This window comes from Heterocephalus glaber, unplaced genomic scaffold (assembly GCF_053883595.1).
Source record: "Heterocephalus glaber isolate CG9 unplaced genomic scaffold, H.glaber_assembly_v1.0 deba00000943, whole genome shotgun sequence".
Lineage (NCBI taxonomy): Eukaryota > Metazoa > Chordata > Mammalia > Rodentia > Bathyergidae > Heterocephalus > Heterocephalus glaber.
Genome location: NW_028258175.1, coordinates 5,118,097 through 5,144,489, shown reverse-complemented (window position 1 = coordinate 5,144,489; position 26,393 = coordinate 5,118,097). Strand labels below are relative to the sequence as shown.

The following is a 26,393-nucleotide window of genomic DNA, read 5'->3' as shown; positions in this document are numbered from 1 at the left end:
GTCAAGGCCCAGTGAGAAAGCAGACAAGGGATTCTGACTTTCAAGAGAGAGCCTCAAGGTGCCCTGTCTCTCCTCTTCTGGACAGTGAAGAAGCAAGGCCAGCGCCGCAGTGGAGTTCTCTCCAGGAGTCTGTGAGGGAGCCGTGTAGGACTGAGCCCGGACGGCGATTTAGGAGCTCCTGGGCTGATGGCACTTGAGGTCAGCTCATGTCTGACACTTTTTATGGGATTCAGTGAACTTCCACATTGTGTAAGAGCCAGGGAGAGGTACGTTTTACACATTTGCGGGGAGTGTCCTAACTGGTTTACATGGAATATGGAAACCTGAGCCGGCCCAGGGGTTGGCACAGCAGCAAGTCTTCGAGCGATTAGCCATCAGGAGACAAGTGTGCTCTTCAGAGTGGAGTGACGGCAGGATACAGTGCTTTATACACAGCCTCTGACAGCAGAAAGGAAGTGGGTAGGACTGAGCAGAGAGCCGACTGTGCTGCAAGTGAAGGTCCAATGTGCATGGGTCAGGGACAGACCAGGAAAGCAACACCAAAGACCGGAAGCTGAGACAGACCTATGGACAGGGATTCTCCCGACTCCAGTATTCTCCGTGGGCCAACGTGACAGCCCTAGAGGACACTCAAGGACATTCACACATCTATTCATTCATTCTGCACTTTCACTGAGCCCCGGGTACCTGCGCGGTGCTATCTGCTGTGACCACGGCGTGAACCAGAGCACAGCTGCTGCCCTTCTCAAGCTGACACTTTGGCGGAGGCATAGACAGAGAACCAAGTGAGCGGTACGTGTGTAAAGCTGAGTGGATGGCAGTCTGTGCTACCAAGAAAAATGTAAGGGGTAATGCGTTGGGAGCATCGGGGAAGGGAAACGAGCCAGAAGTTTCTAGCCTGTGAGCTCCAAGTGGGGATTTTCTTGAATCAACAAAAATTTTTCCAAGAATGGCACCTTTCTGTATCCTGTTGGCCAGATACATAAAAGTTATAACAATTGTAGGGCCGGGGATTTAGCTCAGTGGTTCTGCCGCCTGCCTGCCTTGCAAGCACAAGGACCCGATCCCCGGTACCAAAAACAAACACAAACAAACAAAATAACAATTGTGATAAAGTAGGCCAGATATTCACTGGGTGCTTGCTGTATGCAAACCAAAAGCAGCCTCTGAATCTGTCCCCAGCTGTTATTCTGCTTTGTCTCCATTTTGCAGAGAAGGGAAGCAAAGGTCAGGGATGCAGTGAGGGCACCCGACGTCAGAACCACCTCTACTCCACACAGGTCCTTGCTCTTTTTTGACCGCACAAAACTAACTTAGCAGGGTGACTCCTCTTAGTTCCACAAGCACGTTTCTGGGCAACTACAATCAGTAGCATTAGATAAGACAACTAAAGAGAAAGTAAATTCCTTTGAAGTCTGTGTTTGTTAAGTAAATGAATTTTTCAGATGAGTTCAGTGAGAGGAAATGTAAAGATCTCGGGGAGTAAGGATGCCGGAAGCCTGCTTGCAGGAGCTGGCTGGCTGTCACATCAATATTCCCGAGCACCTCTCATGCCGCTGCCCACTAATCTCCCCTGTGTGATTCCAAAGTTAGAACCCCCTGGAGCAGCCTGGAGTTCGGAGACCTGGAAGAGACCCAGAAAGATGAGCATGCTTGGTACTGTAAGCTGTGCTTCAACCAGATCTCAGAGGAGGGACCCTGATCCTCTGTCATCCAAAAGAAACCATGTAGTTATGAAAACCCAAGAGTCACAAAACAGAGGAAGCTGGGCAGGGGGCACACACTTGTCACCCCAGCACTCTGGAAAGTGGAGGCAGGAAAACCACAAGTTTGAGCCCTGACTAGACAACCTAGAGGCTGAGCAAGACCTTGTCTCAAATTAAAAACTGAACGAAGGTTGGGGTGGCGGGCATGGCTCAGTGTGGAGGCCCTGGGTTCGGTCCCCAGTACCACAAAAAAGAAAAAAGCAAAGATTGTTCTGTGGACACCTTACTTGGGGCCGCTTGGCTTCCCTCCCAAACACTTTTTTTTTCCAATTTTAATTTACTTTTGTAAAGACATTTTAATTGTACACATAAGATATAGATATATTTACTTTAAAAAAAAATTAAAACAGACAGCCAGGCGTGGTAGCACACACCTGTAATCCCAACACTCAGGAGACCGAGCCAGAAGAATCACAGTTCGAGGCCAGCCTTGGCTACATAGTGAGTTTAAGGCCAGCCTGATCTACACAGTGAGGCCCTGTTTTAAAAAGCAAACAAGATGAAGACATACAGATAAGGCTAAAGTTCTTAATTGCCATCCCCAGACCTGGGCTTCTCTTAGGGTCCCCTTTTCAGTGAGTTTGGAGTGTATCCTTCCAGATGTTTTTCTAAATGTTTCCTCTTTCTGTAGAAGCCACATTATGTCTATGTACTTGATGCATTTTTTTACATAAATGTTGTCATACTGTACATATAATTCTGAAGTGTACACTGTTTAACCCTATATATCTAACAGCTCTTATTGAGAACCCAGGGAGAAAAACTAACATTTATTATGACTGCAGCAGGTGTCAGATATCGCACTAAGCCATTTATCACAAAGTTAAAATGACTTTGTAGTTGAAACAAAGTTGCTTTTACCCTATGGTGAATTGGTAACGCCTTCCCAGCTACAGCACGTTAAAAGTCATAATTTAGTCAGATGAGGCATCACACACGTTATCCCAGCACTCAGCAGGCGGAGGCAGGAGGATGGCTGTGAGTTTGAGGCCGGCCTGGGCTACATCGTTCAAGACCAACCTGAACTGCATAGGGAGAGCCTGTCTCAACCCCGCAATGTAACACAGTAACGTAATCATAGTGTAACGAAGACATAGTGAACATACGGTGGCAGGCAGCATCGTGTAGTGAGATACTAATTCTTGTTTTGTCCTGGGTGGATTTGCCCCTACCTTCCCCCCAGTCCATTTTTCTCTCACCAGAAGGCAGGAAGCAGAAGTAACATAACTCTCGTTTCAGGCTTGGTTTTTCAAAACACTGCCGTGGGACGCGTGTGGGGCCGTCTCCGAGGCCGCGGAGAGCAGGGGAGGCGCAGGCAGTGGCAGCCGCGGGAGCCGGATCCCCGCGAGGAGGAGAACCCACGTCCTGCGCTCACAAACCCATTGGGAGCGTGGGGCGGAGATGAGCGCAGGGGACCTGGACCTGACCTGGGGCTCCCGGCCTAGCCTGGGCCTCTGTGCCCCACCCGCCGAGACCCGGCACCAGGACCCGGGCAGGGGCCCCCTGCAGGTCGGGCTGGGCCTCAGAGCCGCCCGGATGGCGGCCGCCTGCGACTTCCGGCAGGGCCAGTTGGCTGAGGGACCCCTCGGCTTCAGCTGGACCCGCAGGCAAGCGGAGTAAGGTGCCCTTCGGTTTTCCCCTTTTGCAGCTGAAGACCCTGCGCCGCTTGGAAGTGAGGTCACGTGGCAGGCGGTGACGCGGTCCTCGCAGCTACGATGCCTGCTCGGTCCAGCGGCCGGTCGCAGTGCAAACTGGCTTTTTAAAAAATTTATTTCTCGTTATACTAGGGATTGAGCCCAGGGCCTCTTACATACTAAGCAAGCACTGTAGCACTGAGCTACATCCCCAGCCCTTTATAAAATTTTTACATTTTGAGACAGTCTCCCTATGTTGCCCAGGCTGGGCTTGAACTTTACCCCTCCTGCCTCAGCCTCCCGAGTACATAGGATTCCAAGGAGTACAACGTCACTCCTGGCCAAACTGACCTAATTGAAGTAGGGAGAGTTACTGCCTTCAAAGCTGAACGGTTCAGACATAGTTTGTGTAGGTCACGAAGGTGAACGTTTTCTTTGTCCACTCCACCTTCTCGTAGTTGGATGTTTCTCCAGCTGTTTGCTTCCTTGTGGTTTCAAGAGGACCTCCAGAAGCTTCTGTGGCTATGCCAGCCATGTGGACAGTCCGTCTGTTTCTCCTTTATTTCAAGGAATCCCTAGATTGTTTTTAGCCCGGTTGTTGATTTGGCCATCCCTGAGCCAATCGGTAGCTGCCTAGGGAGGTGTGCATTGATTCGCCCTGGCTCAGCCCCAGGTGCCACCCCCTTGACCCTGGCCTTAGTTTCCCCCAAGCTTTTGGCTGAGGGAGGAGTGGGGTGCCTGCTTCAGACAGCGCGGCTGCCTGGGGCCTCAGGCGGGCACAGAACTGCCCTGTGTGGGAGCTTGAAAAGCCTGGGAAAGAGTTCTTGCTAAAGGTGTTTGTTCAGCGCTCGGAGATGGTGGGCCAGGGAGCGGTGCACGCCTGTAATCCCAGACCATTCTGGGAGGCTGAGGCAGGAGAGTCTTAAGTTTGAACCCAGCCTGGGCAGTTTAAGAGACCATGTGTCAAAATAAATTTTCGAAAAAGATGACAGTGGTGATTTTGAGACCAGTGCTCCTGTTATTCTCCTGCCACCCTCGTGAACACAGTCCTAAGCTCTGGGGCAGGGAAACAGTGTTCCACTAACCCCATAATCACGCGTGTGCATATGTGTGTGTGCGTGTGCACGCGTGTGTGCGACCAGGGATTGAACTCAGGGCCTTTGCACTGAGTTACCCAGAACTACTTTTTTTCTTCCCTCCTTGCCCCTCTTCTTCCCTTCCATCTCTCTCTCTATTTTATTTATTTTCTGAAACAGGGTCTGCTAATGCACCAAGTTGGGTTGTGCTGGAACTTTCCGTCTTCTTGCCTCAGTCTCCCCAAATGCTGGGATTACATCCTGTGTCGGGCTAACCCCACACTTTTTTGAGAGTGACAAGTGTGGTATATGACTCTGGGCAGAAACACAGACTGCGGCTGTCACTGAGAGTTGCTTGTCTACTAACCACTCTGCTCATTCTTCCCCATTTTGTTTGGGGCAGGACAGTGCCTGATTAAATACCTTCTCATCCTTCCCTGAAGCATTCTCACCCATGAGATCTAACAAGAGCTTGGAAGGAGGTATCTGAGGTAGTGTTTGTTTTCATTAAAAGGGCACACTGAGAACTGGCTCTTAACCTTTATCCATCCACCTTCTTTCTGCCTTGGTCATGGACTTGATGGCTGGACCTGAAGCAGTCATTTTGTGACCAAGAGAATCACAGATACATAAGGCTTGATAACATTAAATGCTTACACGATGGTACAGTTTACCTATATCAGTATGTCTTTTGATTTATTTCTTTCAAATCTTGGGATTTTAAAAATTTATTTCTTGTTTCTCTCCTTACCTCAGTACACAGATTCGTGAGGAAAATAAATCTTTATTGTTTAGATTCTCATTAAGTAAAAGGTGGTCCACAGATGTCCAACATCAGCATCCCCCGAGAACTTGTTGCAAATGCAGACTCTCAGGCCTGCCAGATTCCAGATCAGAATCTGCAAGGTTCTCAGTGGGTTCACAGGAACTTTAAAGTGGGAGAAGGTGTGGTCTTGGTAATTGTGAGCGTGGCTGGATGCAATCTAATCGGTATACAAAGCTGCCTGGACCACAGTGTCGGCTTGACATGTTGCGCATCAGTGGGAGCGAGAGATTATTGTAGACAGCCGGACTGATAGAGAAGCACAGCATCAGGGCAGCCAGGAGCAGTAGTGGGCGGAGCATCTGGGAGACATTTATTAAATTCTTCTTTGGTATTCGCGGTACTCTGAGCACTGTTAGAAGCACTCTGTCAATAGTTACGTAATCTTCATGGCAACCTTATGACCCATTCCATGGATGAGTAAACTGAGGCATAGATAGGGTGGCTCATAGAGTTCTTCAGTTGCAGAGGCAAGACTGGGATCCACGCAGTCGATTACCAGAGTCTGTGCTGTCTCTCCACAGTTTTGGGGAAGAATTTTAAGAAAGCCCAAGAGCCTGCAGAGAAGGTGAATAAATGGTTTCTTTTTTCATGTTCCTATTTCTTAACCCTGAGCCAATGTGGCTTGGGAATCATGAGTTAAACATCGATTATTTCATTTAATCTTCAAAACGTCATTCTGTCAGCACATATCTGTTGAGTGCATGGTGTTATGGTTTAGATCTAGAATGCCTCCCGAGAGGCTCATATGTTCCAAGGTTGGGCTTTGGAAGGTGGTCGGACCATGAAGGTGATACACGCACGAGTGGATTAATCCACTGAAGAGATCCGAGCTGAGTGCTGTTAGGAGGCGAGGCCTCATCAGAAGGCCTCTGGGGGCGTGGCCTGGAAGGGTATTTCTTCCTGCCTGGCTCCTCCCTTTGCTCGCCACTTCCTGGCTGCCATGATGTGCTCAGCTTTCTTCCGCCAGACCCTTCCACCATGCAGTTTCTGCCTTGGAGCCAGCTGATCACACACTGAAAACATGACCCCAAATCACCCTCCTCTTCAAGTTGTGAGTGTTGGGTATTTTGTCCCAACAATGAAAAAAGTGAGACTAAGGCACCTAGCATGAACGTGCCTCGAACTGGGAATGCAGTGGCAGCCAGAGCCTACTTCTGATGCCACAGACTGAGTGGGGAGATGGACAGGGACAGTTCTGTTGTGGCGCAAGAGACTGAAGGAGGCGAGCAAAGCGGGCAGCCCCATGGGGGACCTAAGAGGGACACTATCCAGGAAGGCTATGCTAAACATGGTTTTTTTCCTAGTTTCTTTAACAAACCTCAAGTTTCCCACCCGCATGATCTCCTGTGGCTAAATCAGATAAATCTCCCTCTGCTTTTCGGATTTGTCACTAAGCCAGTGTAGCAAAGCTGCCCAGTTGCGCTGCAGTCATGGTTACCGCAGGCTGAGTTCATGGAAGCATACTGTGCGGGCCCAGGGAGGGGGGCTTGCGTGAGCCCTCACCGGGGCGAACAGTCAGCCCCGGGAGGAAGGCTGTCCAGAGTGGAAGGCTCCCAGCCAAGATGGGTGAGTAACGCTGGAAGAAGCGGGGCTGTCCGGCCTGCAGCGGAGATGACTCGGGGCCACGGCTGGGCTAACAGCAGAAGTCTCGCTCGCTGCCCCTCGGATTTCACGCCTCTGCTGCCGCCTGGGCGCTCAGTGCTGGGCCCCTTTGAGCCCCCTCTGCCACTTCTTTACCAACATTTGTGCGAAACGATTTTGCCCTCTTTGCTGAGAAAACAGACCCGTAATAAAGATGGCCTCTGTACCTGAGTTAAGTGGATCTGAACTCACGTGCTCCCTTCACCTGTGGTCTGGAGCCTTCCTTCAACTCCGCCCAGTCTCACCTTTTCCTCCCAGCCAGGTCCTCTCCTCCTCCCGCCACGAGGATTGTCGGAGCTTTTCCATCCTCAGTAAAGAAGTTGCCTGCGACCCCCGCTGGCTGCCTTCTTCCCTCCATTGCCGTAAAAGCCTCTGTTTTACACACAAACTATCACACCCTTCAAACCAGACCTTAGCGTGTCGATGCTACTATAGAATGTTAGATGAAGCTACATTAAATGGCCATAGCTTTACTGAGATATAGCTCACACACCTTAAAATTCACACATTTAAAGTGTAGAATTCGATGGTTCTTAGTATATTCGTCGTTGTGCAATCATCATCACAATCAATTTTGGAACATTTTCATCACCTCCCAAAGAAGCCCTATCCCCTTTAAACACCACCCCCTTTGCTCTTTCAATCTCCTACCTCAGCCCTAGCCAACCACTAATTTACTTCCTGGCTCTATGGATTTGCCTATTCTAGACATTTCATATAAATGGAATCAAACCATAGTATTTGATCTTTTATGTCTGTTTCTTTCACAACATAAAGTTTTTGAGGTTCATCCATGTTCGATCATGGAGGAGACTGTTCCCTTTTATGCTGAATAATATCCTGTTGAATGGCTATCCTACATTTTGTTTGTAAATTCATCAACTGATGGACATTTGAGTTATTTCTATTTTTTTTACTATTATGACAAATATTGCTATGGAAATTTATTATGAGGTTTTTGGACATATATTTATTTTTCTTTCCCTTAGGTATAGGGAATTGGTAGGTCATACGGGAATTCTAGTTTTTATTTTTTGCAGGAGTGCCAGACTGTTTTCCAAAGTGACTGAACCATTTTACATTCCCACCAGCAGTGTATAACAATCCCAATTTCTCCACATTCTTTTTTTTTTTCGTACTGAGGATCGAAATCCCTGGCTGTCTCTCCACATTCTTGTCAGCACTTATTGTTATCTTTTTTATTATAGCCATCCTAGTGGATGTGAAGTTGTTACCACATTGTGGTTTTTGTTTGCATTTCCCAAGACTAATGATATCAATCTTTTTATGTGCTTATTGGTCATTTGCATAACTTCCTTGGAGAAATGGCCACACAGATCCTTCATGCTTTTTAAAAAATTTTGGTTATGTGTCTCTTTGTTATTGTGTTATAAGAGTTATTTGTTATTTGTTTTATGAGTTATTGTGTTATAAGTGTTACAAGAGTTCTTTATATTTGTTTTCTAGATACAAGTCTCGCATTCTGTTAGTTTTCTATTGGTGTGATGAACACCTGGGAAGAACAGTGTAAAGGAGGGAAGGTTCATTTTAGCTCACAGTTTCGGTAGGTTCAGTCCACAGTCTACTGGCTCCATTGCTTCTGGGCCCATGCTGAGCTAGTACATCATGGTGGAAAGGCGTGGCACAGCAAGGTAGCTCTCCTCATAATGGCCAGAAAAGGGGGGAGGAAAGGGGCGGGGGCAAAATACTCCCTATAAACACTTCTCCCCAATAACACACTTCCTCCAACTAGGCCCCAACTCTTAATTTTCCATTAAGCTGTGAACATCAACAGATAAACCCAATAATGATATTAGACCCCTCATAACCCAATCACCTCATGCCTCTGAATACTGCCTCACTGGGGACCAAGTTTTTCCACATAAGCTTTTGGGGGACATTCCAGATGCGAATCATAATGTTCCTCTACTAAGCGATTTGCAAATATTTTCTCCCATTAAATGTGCTTTTTCACTTAATAGTTCTTTTGATTCACAAAATTATCTGATTTTAATGATATCCAATTTGTCCTTTTGTTTTGTTGTTGCCTGTGCTTTTAGTGTCATATCTAAGAAACCATTGCCAAATCCAAGATCATGAAGATTTACCCCTATGTTTTCTTCTAAGAGTTTTATAGTTATAGCTCTTCATTTAGGTCTTGAAGTAATCTTAAGTAGTGTTTGTGTGTGATGTAAAGTAGAGACCACACTTTATTCTTGTGCATTTGGGTATTTTGTTGTCCAGTACCATTTGTTGAAAAGACTACTCCTCCAGTTATCCTTATTGCCAAGCAATTGATCATAAACGTAAGGGTTTATTTCTGGACTCTCAACCCTATTCTTTTGATGTATATGTTTATTATGTTCATGTGAAACTGCTTAATTACTGTTCCTTGTAGTAACTTTGGAAATTGAGGAGCATGAGTTCTCCTCCAACCTTGTTTTCTTTTTGTTGTTTTTGCTGCTACTGCTGTTCTTCCTCTTCCTTCTCTTCTGCCTCTTCCCCTTCCTCTTCCTCTTCTTCTTCGTTTTCCTCTTCCTCTTCCTCTTTCTCTTCCTCTGTCTCCATCTTTTTCTCCATGTGGTTCTGTGGTACCAAATCTAGGGCCTTGAACATTCTAGGCACTCTACCACTGAGCTAGCCTCAGCCCCAACTTTCATCTTTTTCAAGATGTTTTTGGCAATTCTTGGTCTATTCAATTTCTATATAAATTTTAGGATCAGCTTGTGGATTTCTATAAACAATCCAGCTTGGATTCTAATATAACTTGAGTTGAATCTCAATCAATTTGGAGATTATTGCCATCTCAACACTGTGATGCCTTCTGATCGATAAGCATGGATGTTCTTCCATTTATTTAGAACTTCTCTCATGAAACTAGCATGTTTGCAGTTCCAAGACAAGTATCAGTAATTTACTATGATTCAGCCTAATATATGGAGAAAAGAAATTCTTTCAAGTTTTTCCTTAAAATATGTATAATGTTAGGAAAGTGCTTTTTTAATGAGCTACATCCCCAGCCCTAGCCAGAAAAATGTTGACACCCAAACCAGCTTCTAGAAGCACCTTAAGACCACGATATGCCATACTGTGCTAGGAAGGAAGCTGGTGGTCTTTTGCGGGGAGGGGTGTGGAGTGGGGTGTAAGTTTCTGGGGGTAGAGTTGCATTGTGTCTTCACTTTGGTAGCAGTTCATCCAGCTGTGCACTTTTCTGGATGTAAATACTTCCATAAGTCAATAAACACATTTGTTGAAAACAATGATAACTAAAAAGTTCAGCACAGGAGGGATTATTCTAGAAATACAATACTAGTGAGTAATACTAATCTAGAACTTACTATGAACCAGGCACTGTTCAAAGGGCTTTATATTTACTTATTCAATTGAGTCCTGCAACAGTGCTTTAAATTAGGAGCAACTATCAACTCTGAGTTACTGAAAAGGCAACTCGGGACCAGAGAAGCTAAGAAACTTGCCAAGGTCACACCTAATAAATGGCACGTCTAGAATTTAAATCAGTCAGTCTGGGTTCTCAAACTCCATGTTGTACAGACTACCTATTGATATTAGTGGAACTCTTAATATTGGTTAAAGGAGAATTACTACATAACCTTCCTTAGAGACTAGAATTGTTAATTAAATTTAACATTCATACTGATATACTAATAACACATTTAACTTTTATATAGCACCAAGGGCTAGGGATGTAGCCCAGGGGTATAGCACTTGCCTAGCATGCACACATTCCCACATTCATTCCCCAGCAAAGAAAAAAACCTCGCAAATATAGTGTCAATATTGAACACTAGAAGTACTTTCCATTAAAGTCAGGAGGAAGATAGAGAAATAATATTGCCACCATTGTTTAACATTATACTAACTATGCCAGAATAGAAATAAAGATTTTTAAACTTGCAAAGAGGAGACAGTATGATGTTTCCAAGTAACATGATTTTTGAGTGGACTAAGGCACGGGACTCGAGGCACACAAGTAACATGATCACATCTCTGGACAATCCAACGGTATCACTGGAAAATCTCATAAAAACCAAAGTAGTTGGTTACAAAACTAGTAGCCCAAATTAACATTTCCACATTTCAGTAAAAAAAGCTAGGAAACAAAATGGAAAAATGTGACACTTAAAACAGCACCAAGACCCACTATTGCAATGCTAGCAACAACAAAAATGAAAAATGAAAGAAGAAACAAATTAAAATATATACCCTTTTCATCAGAAGATTTAATGCTGTAAAGATATATATTCTCCCTAAATTAGCCCTTACCTTTAATTTTATGTCAATTGAAATACATTATGAAGTTTTTTTGGAAGCAGATTCACTAAGTCTAAAGTTCAAGTGGAAAAATAAACAAGTGAAGCTAGCCAGGAAAATTCTGAAAAAGGAAAGTAATAAAGAAGGTTTAACCCTTGTAAGTACTAGAGCATATTACAAAGCTACATTTATGAAAGAGTTTGGTAGCAGTACATGAAGGGAAAGACAAATTAATGAAGCAGGTTAAAGATCTACAAATAGACCCAAATGCATTTGCAAAACCAGTATATGGTAAAGCTATATCCAAATCAGCGAGAAAAAATAAAATTATGTAGTGCTGTAATTGGTGTTGGAGCAATTGGCTAGACATTTGGAAAAACATGTTAAAAATGGATGCCTGTCTAATTCCTTAGACTAAATAAACTCCAAACTGGTTGTGTTAATTACCATTTCATTACTTTGGTAAATATCTGAGATAATCAAATGTAATCAGGTAGAGTTCACTAGAGGAACAGATATAATGTAATATAATATAGATATTACGTAAAGGATTTACAATGCAGGCTCAAAATGGCCGCCTGCAGAGTCAGGGGTGGAAGAGTGTAAAATGGCCGTCTGCATGCGGAGAGCGGGAGGATCCAGGCAGAAGTCGAAGGCCTGGAGCTCCCTGCAGAGTCCCGTGTGAGGGGTCTGCCCTGGCAGCCTGGAGATGGATAGCTAAGGGCGAAGGTGGAGACTGGAGCTCCTCTGGAGGAGCAAAAGCGAGACTTCCTTTTTCCTCTCCCTTGTATTCTATCCAGGCTGTACGCCTAGTGGTTGGTGCCACCCACGCCCTGGTGGGTCTTCCCTCCTCAGTCAGTCAGTCAGTCATCCGGACACACCCAGAACCGTGTTTACTAATCCTGCTGGCGTTTCTTACTCAAGTGGACGCCACAGTTCACTGTCACATCACTTACAAAGAGGAAAGGTTCGCTTTGGCCAACTGTTTGGGAGGTTTCCGTCCATGGTTGATTGGCCCTGCTGTGTAGGGTGTGTGGTGAGCAGTACATCACGGCAAGGAGCACCTGGCGGTGCAAAGCTCCGCCTGTCATGGCAGAGACAGGAAAAAGGGACATTTATAAAGAGAAAGGGGCTGGGTCAGGCCCCAGTGACTGGAAGACCTCCCTAGGCCCCACCTCTTGGAGGTGTCGACCCTCTCCTGATAGCAACACCTTTCTGGGTTACTTAAGATCCAAACTCTAGCCGAAAAACAGTTCAAGTGCCAGTAAATAAAAACGAAATTGAGCCTGGAAGTGTATGTGCACATACAGTCTTGAATTGGAGAAAATATTTTAAAGCACTACACAAAAGCTGACTCCAAAAAGGAGAAAAAAGACTATATAAATGTGGAATAGATACATAGTATAAAAATATCACAGACTAAAATGTTGGGAACAAAAAGGGAAGTGAAAAAAGTTTTTAAAATCCAGACTACACAAAGAACAAATTGCTTTAATGTATAACGTGCTCTTATACTATAATTAAAGACATATGAAAGTTTTTAAATTGGACAAAAATATGAAGATGCATCTCAAAAGAAAGAAATACAAATTGCTTATGAACACATAAAGACATACAAAAGTCTATCAATCTCCTTAGTGACTAAAGAAACACGAATTATAAAAAAGTATAAATTAAAATGAGATGCGCAACACCCACTACATCTTAAAATGTTTACATTCTTTCACCCCGCTATTCTATTTCTATGAATCTCTGCCACAGATATTTCAAATATATGAACAAAAATGTAAGTAAAAGATTTTAAAAGTAGGGGCTGGGGATTTAGCTCAATGGTTTCGCCGCCTGCTGCGCAAGCGCAAGGACCGGAGTTCAATCCCGGTACCAAAAAAAAAAAAAAAGATTTTAAAAATAATTACAAACTAAAAGAAAAGCTCAAGGTACAGGAAAAGAACTTTTTCCCTAACCACTGAGAATAAATTGCTAATGTCATCTAGAAATAGAGCCAGCAAAGGCCACCTCTCTGGAATAAATTAGTGCATATTTCCTACAAATTCTCCCACATGACTTTAATACAGCCACTGAAATCAAGAAATTAGCACTGAAGTCATTGAAGCATCACTCTCAGTCCCATAGTTATAGTAATAATATCTTTTTATCAAAGGAATCCAGTTCAGAATCAAGCTTATTTTTGGTTGTCACATCTCTTTGGCCTCCTTCAACCAGGATCACTACGTTAGTCTTTTGTTGATGTTCATAACATTGACACGTTATTTTTTAAGTTACAAGCCCATTATTCTCTTCCTTTCCTTTCTTTATTTTACTTTATTTTTTAGACATGGTCTCATGATGCAGCACAGGCTGGCCTTGCACTTGAGAGCGATCCTCCTGCCCCAGCCTTCGGAGTGCTGGGGTTTCAGCTATGTGCCACCAGGCCCAGCCCAGGCTCACTGTTTGGAAGAATGTCTGTCCCACAGCCTTGTTTGTGTGAGGCTTCCTCGTGCTTAGGTTCAAGGTCCCATGCTGGACAAGAGCAGCATAGGAGCAACGCTGTGTTCTTCCCATGGCATCCTACCAAGCAGTGCCAGGTTTTGATTTGTCGCATTTCTAATGATGCTCAGATAAGATGGTGCCTACTTTTTCCCCTTTAGTCTATAATCATCTGGTGGGAGGTGTTTTAAAGTTCTGTAAATATCCTGTTTCTCATCAAGCTCTTTGGCAACAGCTTTATTGACTCACATATTTAGAGTGAATAATTTGATAAGTTTTGACATATAAATACAGCTGTGAAACCATCACCACAATCAAGATAGCAAACATATCCATCATCTCCAAACGTTTCCTTCTGCCTTTTTAAAATCTTTCCTAGTACCTTTTCTGTCCCCAGGAAACCACAGACATTCTTGCTGTTACTATAGAATAAGTTGCATTTTCTCGGGGTTTTTTTTCAATTTTTATTTTTATTTTTTTGGTACCGGGGATCAAACTCGAGACCTTGCGCTTGCGAGGCAGGCGCCGGAACCACTGAGCTAAATCCCCGGCCCTTAATTTTTATTTTTTGAGACAGGCTCTCACTATGTAGCCCAGAATGTCCTCAAACTTGCAGTGATCCTCCTGCCTCAGCCTCCCAAGTGCTGGGATCATGGTGTGCACCACCCGGCTCATTTTCTCCACTTTTATATAAATTGAATTATACCGTTTGCCCCAGCACCACCATCCTCTTCTTTTTTTGGCCTGGATTCTTTCTGTCAGCACAGTTATTTTGAAATTCATCCCTGCTGTGTATGTCAACAGTTCATTCCTTTTGTTGCTGAATAATATTCATTTCTAAGGAACTTGGGTTCGACGGGACTTGGTTTAAAATTCACATTTGGTTATTTGTTTGTATTTGTCCCATTTGTTTATGTTGCCATTCTGGGGATCAAACCCATGACTCTCACACATGCTTCACTTACTTTTAGTTGAGGGATTTTGTTTTGTTTTCTTTGCTTTTTTCCAAGTTCTCATTTTATTTAATATTAATTTATATTTTTATCATTAATTAAGTTAATAGGTACAGTTTAGATGGACATAATGATCACATTCTTCATATGGAGTTTGTACCTATACATGATACATCTTGATTCTTTTTTTTTTTTTTTTTTTGATACCGGGGATTGAATTTGGGACCTTGTGCTTGCAAGGCAGGTGGTGGAACCACTGAGCTAAATCCCTGGCCCTCTTGATTCTTTTTTTCCATTCCCTTCCCTTCCCTTCAACCCCTCTTCCCATTCTTATTTACAAGAGCTTTGTTTCAATTTTATCTTTCTTTTCTCATTGTTTTTCTTTTCCCTTCCTTCCTTTCCCTCCCCCTCCTCCCATGTACCCCTTGCCATTTGTAAATTTTCTTCCTAGTTCACAATATCTATTATACATTTTGGTCCTTGTTTACTCTTTCAGTTTCTCACACCAGAGGAACAGTGTGATATTTACATGTGTGTGTCCAATTTATTTCACTTAAGAGTATGGTCTCAAGGTATAAATTTACCTGGAAATGAGCCAGGGATTTAGCTCAGTGGTTCTGCTGCCTGCCTTGCAGGAGCTAGGTCCCGAGTTCAATCCCTGGTACAAAAAAAAAAAAAAAGAAAATCTAGAAATGTCTCAAGTTTATCCTTGTTTATGCCTGAGTAATACTTCATTGTGTGAAAAAAACCCCCACAACTTCTTTATCCTTTCATTGGTTGATGGGCATTTGGGTTGGTTCCAGGATTTAGCTATTACAAACTGTGCTGCTATAAACATGGGTGCACATATATTGCTGTGGTATGATGCTTTTAATTCTTTTGGGAAGATACCCAGCAGGGGAATAGCTGGGTCAACTGGAACCTCTAGTCCTAGTTTCTTGAGGACTCTCCATACTGAGTCCCACAGTGGTTGCACCAGTCTGCAGTCCCACCAACAATGGAGCAGGGTTCCTTTCTCCCCACAGCCCCGCCAGCATTTGTTATTGGTTGACTTCTGGATGATAGCCATTCTTTCTGGGGTGAGATGGAATCTCAGCATTGTTTCAATTTGCATCTCTCAGTGATCAGTGAGGTTGAATATTTTTTTATAATTTATTTGCCATTTGTACTTCTTCATCTGAGAAGTATATATCAGTCTCAGTTGCCCATTTTTTGATTGGGTCTTTAAATTTGGTGGGTTTGATTTTTTTCAGTTCTTTGTATATTCTAGATATCAGTGTTTTGTCTGAGGAACTGTGGGCCAATCTCTCTAATGAACAAACACACTTATCCCATCATTCTTGCCACTTTCTGAAGCAGTTCTGGAAGTTGTCTTTCGTGAATGTCTTTACAAGGGATGATTAAAAATATAGTGACTCCTGCTTCTGAGGGACACCTAATGCAAAAGCAGGCTCACAAAAATATTATGGTGTGCCTCATCCACTTTATTCACCTAATTTGCTATGATGAGATTTCTGGCTCTTCCCCAAAGTCAAAATGACCATGAAAGTAAATGTTCTGAATTGGCTCAGCACATCAAGACAGCCAGGACAGCACAAGTAAGGATACTCATGGAAGAGGACTCCAGAGCTGCTTCAGAAAGTGGGAAGAATGATGGGATGAGTGTATTTAGGCCAAAAGGGAGTATTTTGCTGGGCAATAATGAAAAAATGAATTTTACTAAAATGAATTTTTGAAATTTAAACATTTGATGTATATTTTGATCACATTTTGAAGTTTTTTTCTGTATTTCTTTTTTTGTTTTTTTCTTCTTATAATCTGTAGTTCTTTTTTTTTGGTACCGGGGATCCAACTTGGGTCCTTGCACTTGCAAGGCAGGCGCCGGAACCACTGAGCTAAATCCCCGGCCCTGTAGTTCTTCTTATCTTTAGAAGTTTGACTTAGTTCTTTTTTTTTAAAAGTCATCCAGGCAGATCTTAACTTTTATAACATAAGGAATACAGGAAAAAAAAAAAAAGGAATACAGATATTATTGCTATTTTAATATTATTTTCTAATTTTAGGATCTGGTTCAATTTTAATTGATTGATTTTAACATTTTAATCACATTTTCCTACTTTTTAAATCTTGAATTTATTTGTTTATTTATCATAGTGTTGAGGATGAAACCTAGGGCCTTGTACATGCTAGCCAACCCAACTACTTAGTAATTTTTTATCTAATGCCAGATATTGTTAATTTTACTTTATTGGGTATTGAATTTTTTTATGCAATAAATGTTCATGAAATTAGTTCTGGGATATTGTTAAGCTACTTGAAAACAGTTTGAATCTTTTATAGATAGGTTTCAAATTTTGTTGGTGTGTTCACAAGTTAGCATTTTGTCACTGTGACAAAATATCTGAGATAATCAACTTAAAGGAGGAAAAGTTTGCTTTGATTCCTGGTTTCAGAGGTTTCAGTCCATGGTCACTTGGCCTGTTACCTTTAGGCCTTTGATGAAGCAGAACATTATGGTGGGGAGCATGTGGAAGAGGAGGCTGCTCACATCATAGGGTCTGGGAAGCAAAAAGAGAAAGAAAAGGAACCTCGGGTAGCAATATCTCCTACAAGGGATGCTCCTACTAGGACCCTCAAAATTTCCACCATGTCCAGGTAGTGACATCCTCTGGGGAGCAAGCCTTCACATAAGAGTTTTGGGGGTAAAATTTAAGATCAAACCATAATAGGTTTTAGAGGTACCTCTGTCTCATTAATGATGCAAAACGCTCCTGAGTACTGCACCTGATGATTTGTGAATTATAAGAATATTCTACTCTGGGGCTGGGGATTTAGCTCAGTGGTTCTCCTGCCTGCCTCGAAAGCACAAGGTCCAGAGTTCGATCCCCGGTACCAAAAAAAAATAGATAATAAGAATATTCTACTCTGGCTGATGAGGACATAAATTCTCTCTGTGACTCTTGTGTATTATTCCTTCTTATCCTCTTGGGGGGTTCTTTCCCTTTCTTAAGTAACTTCCTGATACATGTCCACTGATTATTTCTTAGCTAAAAAGACTCAAGCATGACCTCTGCAGGTTTTGGGAGTGCTCTCTCTGTGTAGTTCTCTCCTCTGTGATATTCTGACCCAGGGACTGCAGCCACTTTGCCCTCTACAGACTACATTACTCCAACTCAGGAACTCTTCCTGGGCACCACTTTCTGTACCCCTGTGCCACTGTCCTCCCAGAAGTGTCCTTGAGCAATAACCTCAGTCACTTGCAGTGTTCACCTCATTTGTGCCCCATCTCTCAGGTATCACTGTATTTCACTGCATGATATTTAATGTTTTCAAAACTGTTGTTTCATAATTCTGTATTGTACAAATGTTGTTTCATAAATCTGTATTTCTAGTTGTTTCAGGAGGCTCTAGGTCCTCCATCTTGGTTGGAGACATACGTCCTCATTCTTCATCAAACTGTAAATGAATGAGTGAGTGAATTTAATAAGTAAATACATTTATTTTTTGCATTTATTTATTTTATTTGGAGACACATGGTTTCTATCATATTGAAGCTTATAATCCCTGACTACCATTTTGTATTTTAATGCTCAAATTATCTTCCCCTTGGTCTGTATGTACAAGAATAATTACCTAGCCAGGTGTAGTGGCACACAACCTGTATGCCAGCTGCTCAGAGGCTGAGCCAGGAGAATTGCATGTTTGGGGCAAGCCTGAGCAACTTAGCAAGATCCTGTCTCAAAATAAAAAACTTAAAAAGGGCTGGGGATGGATCCCAGTGTTCCTTGGATACTATAAAAAGTTAAATATGAAAATGGTTAATGCAGGGGCTGGGGCCTTAGCTGAGTGGTTCCGCTGCCTGCCTCACAAGTGCAAGGTCCCACGTTTGATCCCCGGTACCAAAAAAAAAAGGTAATGCAGCACTTCTTTACCAAAGTTTGTAGACTGAGAGTGAAGGAAGAAAAAGCAGACCACTGTTCTCAGAAAAAACCAAAAAAGTGCCAATTTATTATTTTAGCAGTGAACATGTGAAGGATCTAATAAAAGGCAGAAGTACCTATTTTATCTTTTTTGCCTGAATTTCCAGGAGACATCTAAAGAAATGTGCTTCCAAAATGACAGGTGACCAAAAATCCAAAGAATGACTCAAACTAGCTCAGCCTGGCAGGTAACTGAGTTTATTTGGGGTTACTTCACAGAGCAGTGGATAGCTTGTGGGCTGCGGCACTTTTGAAGTCACTAACCCCCCCGTACTAGGCTGCTGGTTTTATAGCGCCATTCAAGCCATTCAAGAATATTTAGCAGCAGCAAAAGCTGGTCAGATTTGCTTACTAGAAAGAACACTTTGGTGGTGATACGGATGTTTGCGTAGAGTGAGATAAGCAAACTACAGAAAGATCATTCCTTCACTTAATAAGTACTACTGAGGGGCCCAAGATATACTAGGCATTGTGCTAAATGTACAGATATAATGATGAACAATGACGACATGGTTCTTCCTCTCCTGGAGCTTACAAAGAATTCGGAGAATCAAAGATTGAACAAATGACAAGAATATCTTATTGCAAATGTGATTAATGCTATGAAGAAGTACAGGATGCTTTTAGAATATGTGATCAGGAGGATTAAGGCAGGTGGTGGTCAGAAAAAGCTTTCCTGAGGAAGTTACATGGAAGTAGAGAGCTGCAGGCCGGATCAAGGAGAGGGGCCCCTTTAGAAAATGAAGGAAGGGTTTTGGATTGCCTGGAGCATGTTGGACAGGAAGAGTGATTGCAGATAACCCTGGGGAGGTGTTAGACACCATGTTAAAGCTGCTTGGCTTTAAATCAAGAGCCATGAGAACCTTCGCATTATTTTAAATTGGAGATTAAGATGATCAAGTTTTATTTTAAGAGAAATAACTAAGGGTGCTCTATGGGGACAAGTTTCTATAGGCTGAGCAAAGCAAATATGAGGTATGATTAAAAACTACGATGAATGTTCACATTTTTAAAAAATTAGTACAGTAGGGCCGGGGATTTAGCTCAGTGGTGCCTCCTGCCTTGCAACCGCAAGGTCCCGAGTTGGATTCCCGGTACCAAAAAAAAAAATTATGGCAGTAAAAGACACGTTGTCATTAATCGCTCCCTTAGAATTTCCCCTCCCCTTCCAGTGTACTTATCCCATCATTTTTGTCCCTTTCTGAAGCAGTTCTGGAAGTCCTCTTTCACGAGTGTTTTTAGTTGTGTTGTCATGTTCGCCTCAATGTCCTGAATCGATTCAGAACTTTCACCTTTCATGGTCACTTTGACTTTGGGAAGGAGCCAGAAGTCACGTGGTGCCAGTCCTGGTGACTGTGGATGAGGACGCACTATCATGTTTTCATGAGCCTGTTCTTCTGTTGGATGACTGGGAGCACCATTCACTGTATTTTTGACCACACCTTGTTTTAAAGGCACTTATAAAAGAGGGCTTCTAGAACTGCTTCAGAAAGTGGTCAGCTTCCCATCACTATAACAAATACCTGTGATAGTCAACTTAGAAAAGGTTTGTTTTGACTCACAGTTTTGAAGATTTCAGCCCATGATTGCTTGGCCCCATTGTTTTCTGGCCTGTGACGAGGCAGTACTTTATACAGAGTACAAAGCAAAGCAAAATTATTCACCTTGTGGTCGGGAAGGGAGAGGAAGAGAAAGACGTGGAGTCCCACAATCCAATTCAAGGACACCCCAGGAACAGAAGTCCTCCTGCGAGGCCCACCTCCACCTCCTGAAGGCTCTACCACGTTCCCCACATTCCACTCGAGGGTCCAAACCCTTAGCATGATGACTTTTGGGAACACACACGCTCTAAACTACAGCACTAGGTATTTATCCAAGAGAAATGAAAGCATATGTCCGCTCTTCTAAAAAAATAAATAAAAGACTTTTACAAGAATATTCATAGTTGCTTTCTTCAGAATAGCTTCGAACTGGAAAGAACACAGGTGTCAATCAACAAGAGGATAGGCAAACAAACTGTGATATATCCATTCAATGGAATACTTCTCAGCAGTAAAAAGGAATGAATTTGATACATGCAGCAGTATGAATGGCACTCCCAGGCATGTTCAGCAAGAGAAACCAGGCAAAAAGGGTATATATGCTATGACTCTGTTTCTATAAGGCTATAGAACAGACAGTACTAATTTGTGGTGATACATACAAACCTCAACAGTGATTTCCTGGTAGCAAATATGTGGGAGAGGGGATAGAAGCATGATTGAGAAGCTATCTCAAGGGAATTTTCTGGGGTGATAGAAGTGTTCTCTATACTGATTATGGGGTTGGTTACATTAGTGTATTTGTTTGCCAAAGTGCATCACATTTTTCACCTTAAACGTGCACGTTTTGTTGTACGTAAACTATGCACAACAAAAAAGAGGAAAAAAGATAATCTGGAGTTTTCAGAGTGTGCTAGAAGGTGGAAGTGAAGAAAAAGAGGAAGGAAAGATTAAGAAAACAAGTCTGAGTGCCAGGGATTTAGCTCAGTGGCACTGTGCCTGCCTTGCAAGTGCAAGGTCCTGAGTTCGATCCCTGGTAACAAAAAAAAAAGAAAGAAAAGAAAACAAGTCTGAGGCAAATTAACTTGCGAGAGGGAGGAGTCAAAACTCTCAGGCCTCTAACTGGGGTCCTTTAGTGACGGTAGTGTTAATATCAGCCTGTCCCTCGGCTACATTACAACCCACTTATCCTGTTTTTCCACCTGTCTTGCTGATTTCATCATTGGACTATCAGGATTCACTCCTCAGCTGTTTTCTTTTTTTGTTTTTTTGTCCTGGGGACTGAACTCAGGACCTTGTCCTTGCCAGGCAGGTGTGCAAGGTGCCACTGAACTAAATCCCCAGCCCAGCCCTCAGCCCTTTCCTTGAGCCAGAGCAATGGTTCTCAATAAAATAATACGGCTGACCCCCCATATCTGTGGGTTCTGCATCTCCAATTTCAACCTTCTACAGACCAAAAATGTTCAGAAAAACATTGCATTCATACTAAACATGTAAAGACTTTTTCCTAATCATTATTCCCTAAATAACATAATGTAACAACTTTGTGTCGTATTTACTTTGTATGAGGCAGCATCAGTAATCTGGAGATGATTCACAGTCTATGGGAGGCTGTGGGTGATTGTATGGAAACACTCACCGTTTTATGCAAGGGACTTGGAGCGCATAGGTATTGTGGTGGAGATTTGGGGGAGGATCTCAGAACCAATCTTTGTAGAGTACTGAGGAACAAGTGTACTTTGCCTCCAGCCTCCAAGGGGTGAGTGCAGTGCTGGAAATGGTTTAGCTGGACCTGGTGAGGAAATGTGCATGCTAATGATTTGTGGATAGGAGCCATGAGGCTGAAAACACAGACAGTTCCACAACACCGGGACACTCCAAGAAATGAAAGGCATGTTTATCATTATCTGAGAGCCTATTTCCTTATTTTTCAGTTTTAACATACCCTAACATTTCCAGTAGTGCAATTACCACATAAGTGGAGGGAGAATTGTTTGCTTTTTGTTCAGAACATGACGGAGACCTGTTCTCCACTCTAACATAACAAGAGTTCTTGGTGTTCAAGTGATCAATCAGACCTGGTTGTGTCACTCTGCTTGGATTGTAAACACTTAGGTCCAGCCTCTACCTACTTCACAGGGTCTTCTCAAGTATATACACAGGGAAAGACAGTTTATTTCATTATGATTACTTTTATTTCTCCTTTATGTCAGAGATATGTCATTATATTAGCCACTTTCCTGTCAATGGTACAAAATACCTGATACCCACAATTTAAAGAAGAGAGATATATTTGGCTCAGGGTTTTCAGTGGGTTCAGTCCATGGTCAGTGGGAGCCAAGGCAGAAACAGCATGAGAGAAGGGCCTGGCAGAGGACCGCTGCTCATCTCACAGCAGCCAGGACGCAGAGCAAGAAGGGAGGAGCTGGAGACAAGAAAATACCCTTCTAGGTCACATTCCCAGTGACCCACCTTCAATCTGTCCCTCCTCCTAACAGCACATTCAGTCGCCAGATCATCAGTAGATCTGCCCTGGTGGGAGACATGTTAGATCATAGCAGTCATTATATTTGTCTTTTGAAATCATGCTTTGGGTCAATCATATTTCCTACAACCATCATTTTGGAATAGTAAAGGTGTTTCAAAATGTTTGTTATCAAAAGAGGGTACAGGGTCTAAGATGGTTAGGAAAAATATCTACAGCGAGTGGTTAGTGAGGTGAGCTCTGGAGCCAATTTTTTAAAAAATTTTAACCATTTATTATTTATGTGACTTTGGGCAAGTTAATTACTGTCATCTATGAAGTGAGTAAAATATTCCTATCTCATAGGGCTGTGTGAGGAAGCAATTAATGATTAGCTAATACTTGTAAATCACTTAGAACAGTGCCTGCCCCGTACCTGTTAAGTACTGAATAAATTTTATATAAAATAAGTGCACACTCTCCAGGAAATCATGCAGATGTTTTTGATTTTCATTTATTTGTTATTGCAGACATTTTCTAAATTTAAAGGTATTAGGCTCAATGGCAGATGTGTCAAGCAACCACAAGATTCTGGATTCTATCCTCAGCTCTGCAAAAACTAAAAATAAAAGTAAAAAATAAAATGAATGAGATTTGCTTTAAAATACCATATCACATGATAGGATTTGATAAAGCCTTGGAAGAAACAATTCTTTTTTTCAAGTACATGATTTCCAAAGTATGCCAATTATTCACCCCGCTCAGTAAAGGAGGTGGGAGGGCCAGGGATGTAGCTCAGTGGTTCCGCCACCTGCCTCGAAAGCGCAAGGCCCTGAGTTTGACCCCTGGTACCAAAACAACAAAAAAAATCAAAAGTAAAGGAGGTGGGAAATGTTTCTGTCCTGGCAACCTTAGGAAGCGAAAACAGAGAAACCAAGAAACAAAGGCAAGTGAAGGAAAAGTCTTACTTAAATTTGTACAGCCTCAGTTTTCCCGTATCGGACCTTGTTTCTGGTTTTGTTCCCAATTACTGTGCAAGTAGAATAAGAGCGGTGGGTCCAGTAGATGCGAAGCTTTAGAAGCCCTGTGAGGCCCGTTGCTGCCCAGAGCCATGGCTGCAGATTAAACTCCCAGCCCAGACCCTTTTCTACCGTTCCCGCCGCTCCTCAGTTCTCAGGTGGAGCTTTCCATTGTCAAAGAAAACTTTGCTCTCATAATCTGTGTTATGCTCCTTTGTTTTCTTTCCTTTCTGCACTTGCCATAGTGAGTAACACACACTACAAGTTTGCTTCAAAAATAAAACAAAACCCACACTCCCTACTAGACTTACTCCATCAAAGTAGTTCCTCCTAAGTGACAGAGAACCAGGGTCTAGTACAATCCACAGAATACAGCAAATGTGCAGTAAGTATTTGTTTGGGGATGAACTGTCATACTCTGAGGTGTACAGGTGAAATATGAGCTATGGTTACAAACTTGAGTCACCTACATTTAGATAGCACCTGAACACCAGAAAACGGATAGTATCATCCATCACCAAGGTGGGGAGGGACAGTCTTGGGATCGCCAACATTTATTTGATGAAAAGCAGGAGATTCTAGAAGTGGACACAGAAAAGGAGTGGCTAGAGGTAAACAGGAATATGCCATTGGGAGGGTTGGGGGAAGGAGTCTCTTAAAAAGAGGGAGTGGTCAGTTGTGGCAGATGCAGCTAAGCAGCAAATCAAGGTGAAGATGGAAATGTTACCATTGAGTATGGTAGCTTCAAGGTCATTTGTGATAAAAGTCTGGGGGTAAGACTGAGGATGTCAGGTTACAATAGGCTGGGAAAAGCAGGCAAGCGAGTGGAAGTAGCCTGTGTAGAATGCTTTTCCAAGAAGCTTTGCCAAGGAGACCAGAAAAAATGCAGCTGGATAAGAATGAGGCATCAAGGGAGCCTTCTGTTGTTTGTTTTTAGAAGGAAATGGCTAGAGTTTGTAAAGTGATGGGTGAATATTCAGGAGAAAGTGAGATTGATCATTTAGTAAAGAGAAAGGTTAAGAAGAGGAGATCCCTTAGTGGGTCCCCAGTGAGAAATCAGTCAGTGCTGGTCTTACATGATTATTCCTCTTTGACCTACTCCCATGTACCCAAATTAAGTAACAGATCATTGAAATCCAGGCATGGTGGCACACGCCTGTAACCCGAGAGTTCTAGGGGCAGCCGCAAGAGGATCTCAAGTTTGAGGCCAGCCCGGGCAATTTAGCAAAACTCTGTCTCAAGACAAAAAATGTAAAAAGGGCTGGGAATGAAGCTCGGTGTGAAATCAATCATCAGTACCACTGATACAGGGGGAATAAATGTAACTCCAACCTGCTAGATGTCAGGTACCCTGAGTTTGTGTTCCCAAAAATCAAAGAATGAATTTTAAGGTACAATGGAGGTTAAGAGTAGGAGAAATGTATTGAGAGAGATAGCTCCTGAGAGACAGGAGGGGACCCGAAAGTGGATTGCTGTGGACCCCACTTTGAGAGGAAGTTTTATAGAGCAAAATCACAAGGTGGGTACAACCTGGGTCAGAACTATGATCAACCAATACTATTACAAGTACAGCCATCTAGGTAATAGCCATCCAATGGGGAAGCAGGTCTCGTAGCAAGTGTACATGGAAAAAGCAAGGGCCTTTCTAGGATGGGATGGATCAGGAGGTCCTGAACACCCACCTGGCTGAGTGATGTCTATCTAGACTTTATTAGACCAGGTGATACCAATCATAGTATAATCTTCACTTTATTGCTTATCCCTTGGGGAGGCATGTAGGCCTGGTCATTCCATCTTTATCTTGAGGCCTGGCCTTCAATGGATGTGCCTCCAGCCACAGTTGTAACGTGTTCTCACTGCACTGACTCCCTCCAGGGCATAGCCCTGTCTGACTGCCTATAATATTTCCACCTAACTTAGCTATACCACCACCAGATAGATAAGAGAGGGAGGGGGGGAGAGAGAGAGAGAGAGAGAGAGAGAGAGAGAGAGGGAGAGGGAGAGGGGGAGAGAGGAGAGAGAGAGAGAGAGAGAGGAGAGTGAGAGAGATTGAATTAAAAGTGACTCTCACAACCTCATGTAGTAAACTCTACATTGCAGCCCAGCAGGGTCATGTGGGAAAAGTCAAACCACACTGGTCAGATCCTCCCAAATCACATCCTAGGTTCTGGGGCTAGAAATTCATTCCAGGCCTTCTCTGCATTGGTGTTCTTGGCGCCTTGGTTCCCTCTCGTGCTGTGGGGACCAGCCCTCCTGTACACTGTGGGATTTAGCTAAATCCTATCTTCTTCTAGATACCAGTGTATCCAGTGTGACAACCAAAACCTGGATGCTGGAGGTGATAAGCAAAAACACCCCAGGGGGCGGGGATTTAGCTCAGTGGTTTCACCGCCTAGGACCCAAGTTCGATCCCTGGTACCAAAAAAAAAAAAAAAGAAAACAAAAAACTCCCCAACCCAGAATGGCTGCATTAGTCAAACCTAAGGAAATTTAATAAGAAAATCAGCTGATTTTAACAGCTGTGCAAATGTTGATAAATATTGCTATTTCCATTGCCTTATGTTGTTGTGGAAAATTATTCATAAACCTAGTGTGAAAGCACATTGTATCATACATATATGCTCATTTTTACTCGTAAAAAAATACTGCACTGTAACTTACAGGCAGAAAGAATCATGAAAGAAGAACAAATATGTGTATGGTGACCTGCCTTGGGGATGATGGGAGGAAAAGG

The 26,393-nt window shown here is 42.9% G+C and overlaps 1 protein-coding gene across 15 annotated transcripts in view; it reads left to right on the top strand.

Moving 5' to 3' along the window:
* Tnrc6a (trinucleotide repeat containing adaptor 6A) overlaps window positions 1–26,393 on the top strand; it is a 183,684-nt gene that overhangs the window by 70,810 nt on the left and 86,481 nt on the right. The gene's annotated exons all lie outside the window — the stretch shown is intronic.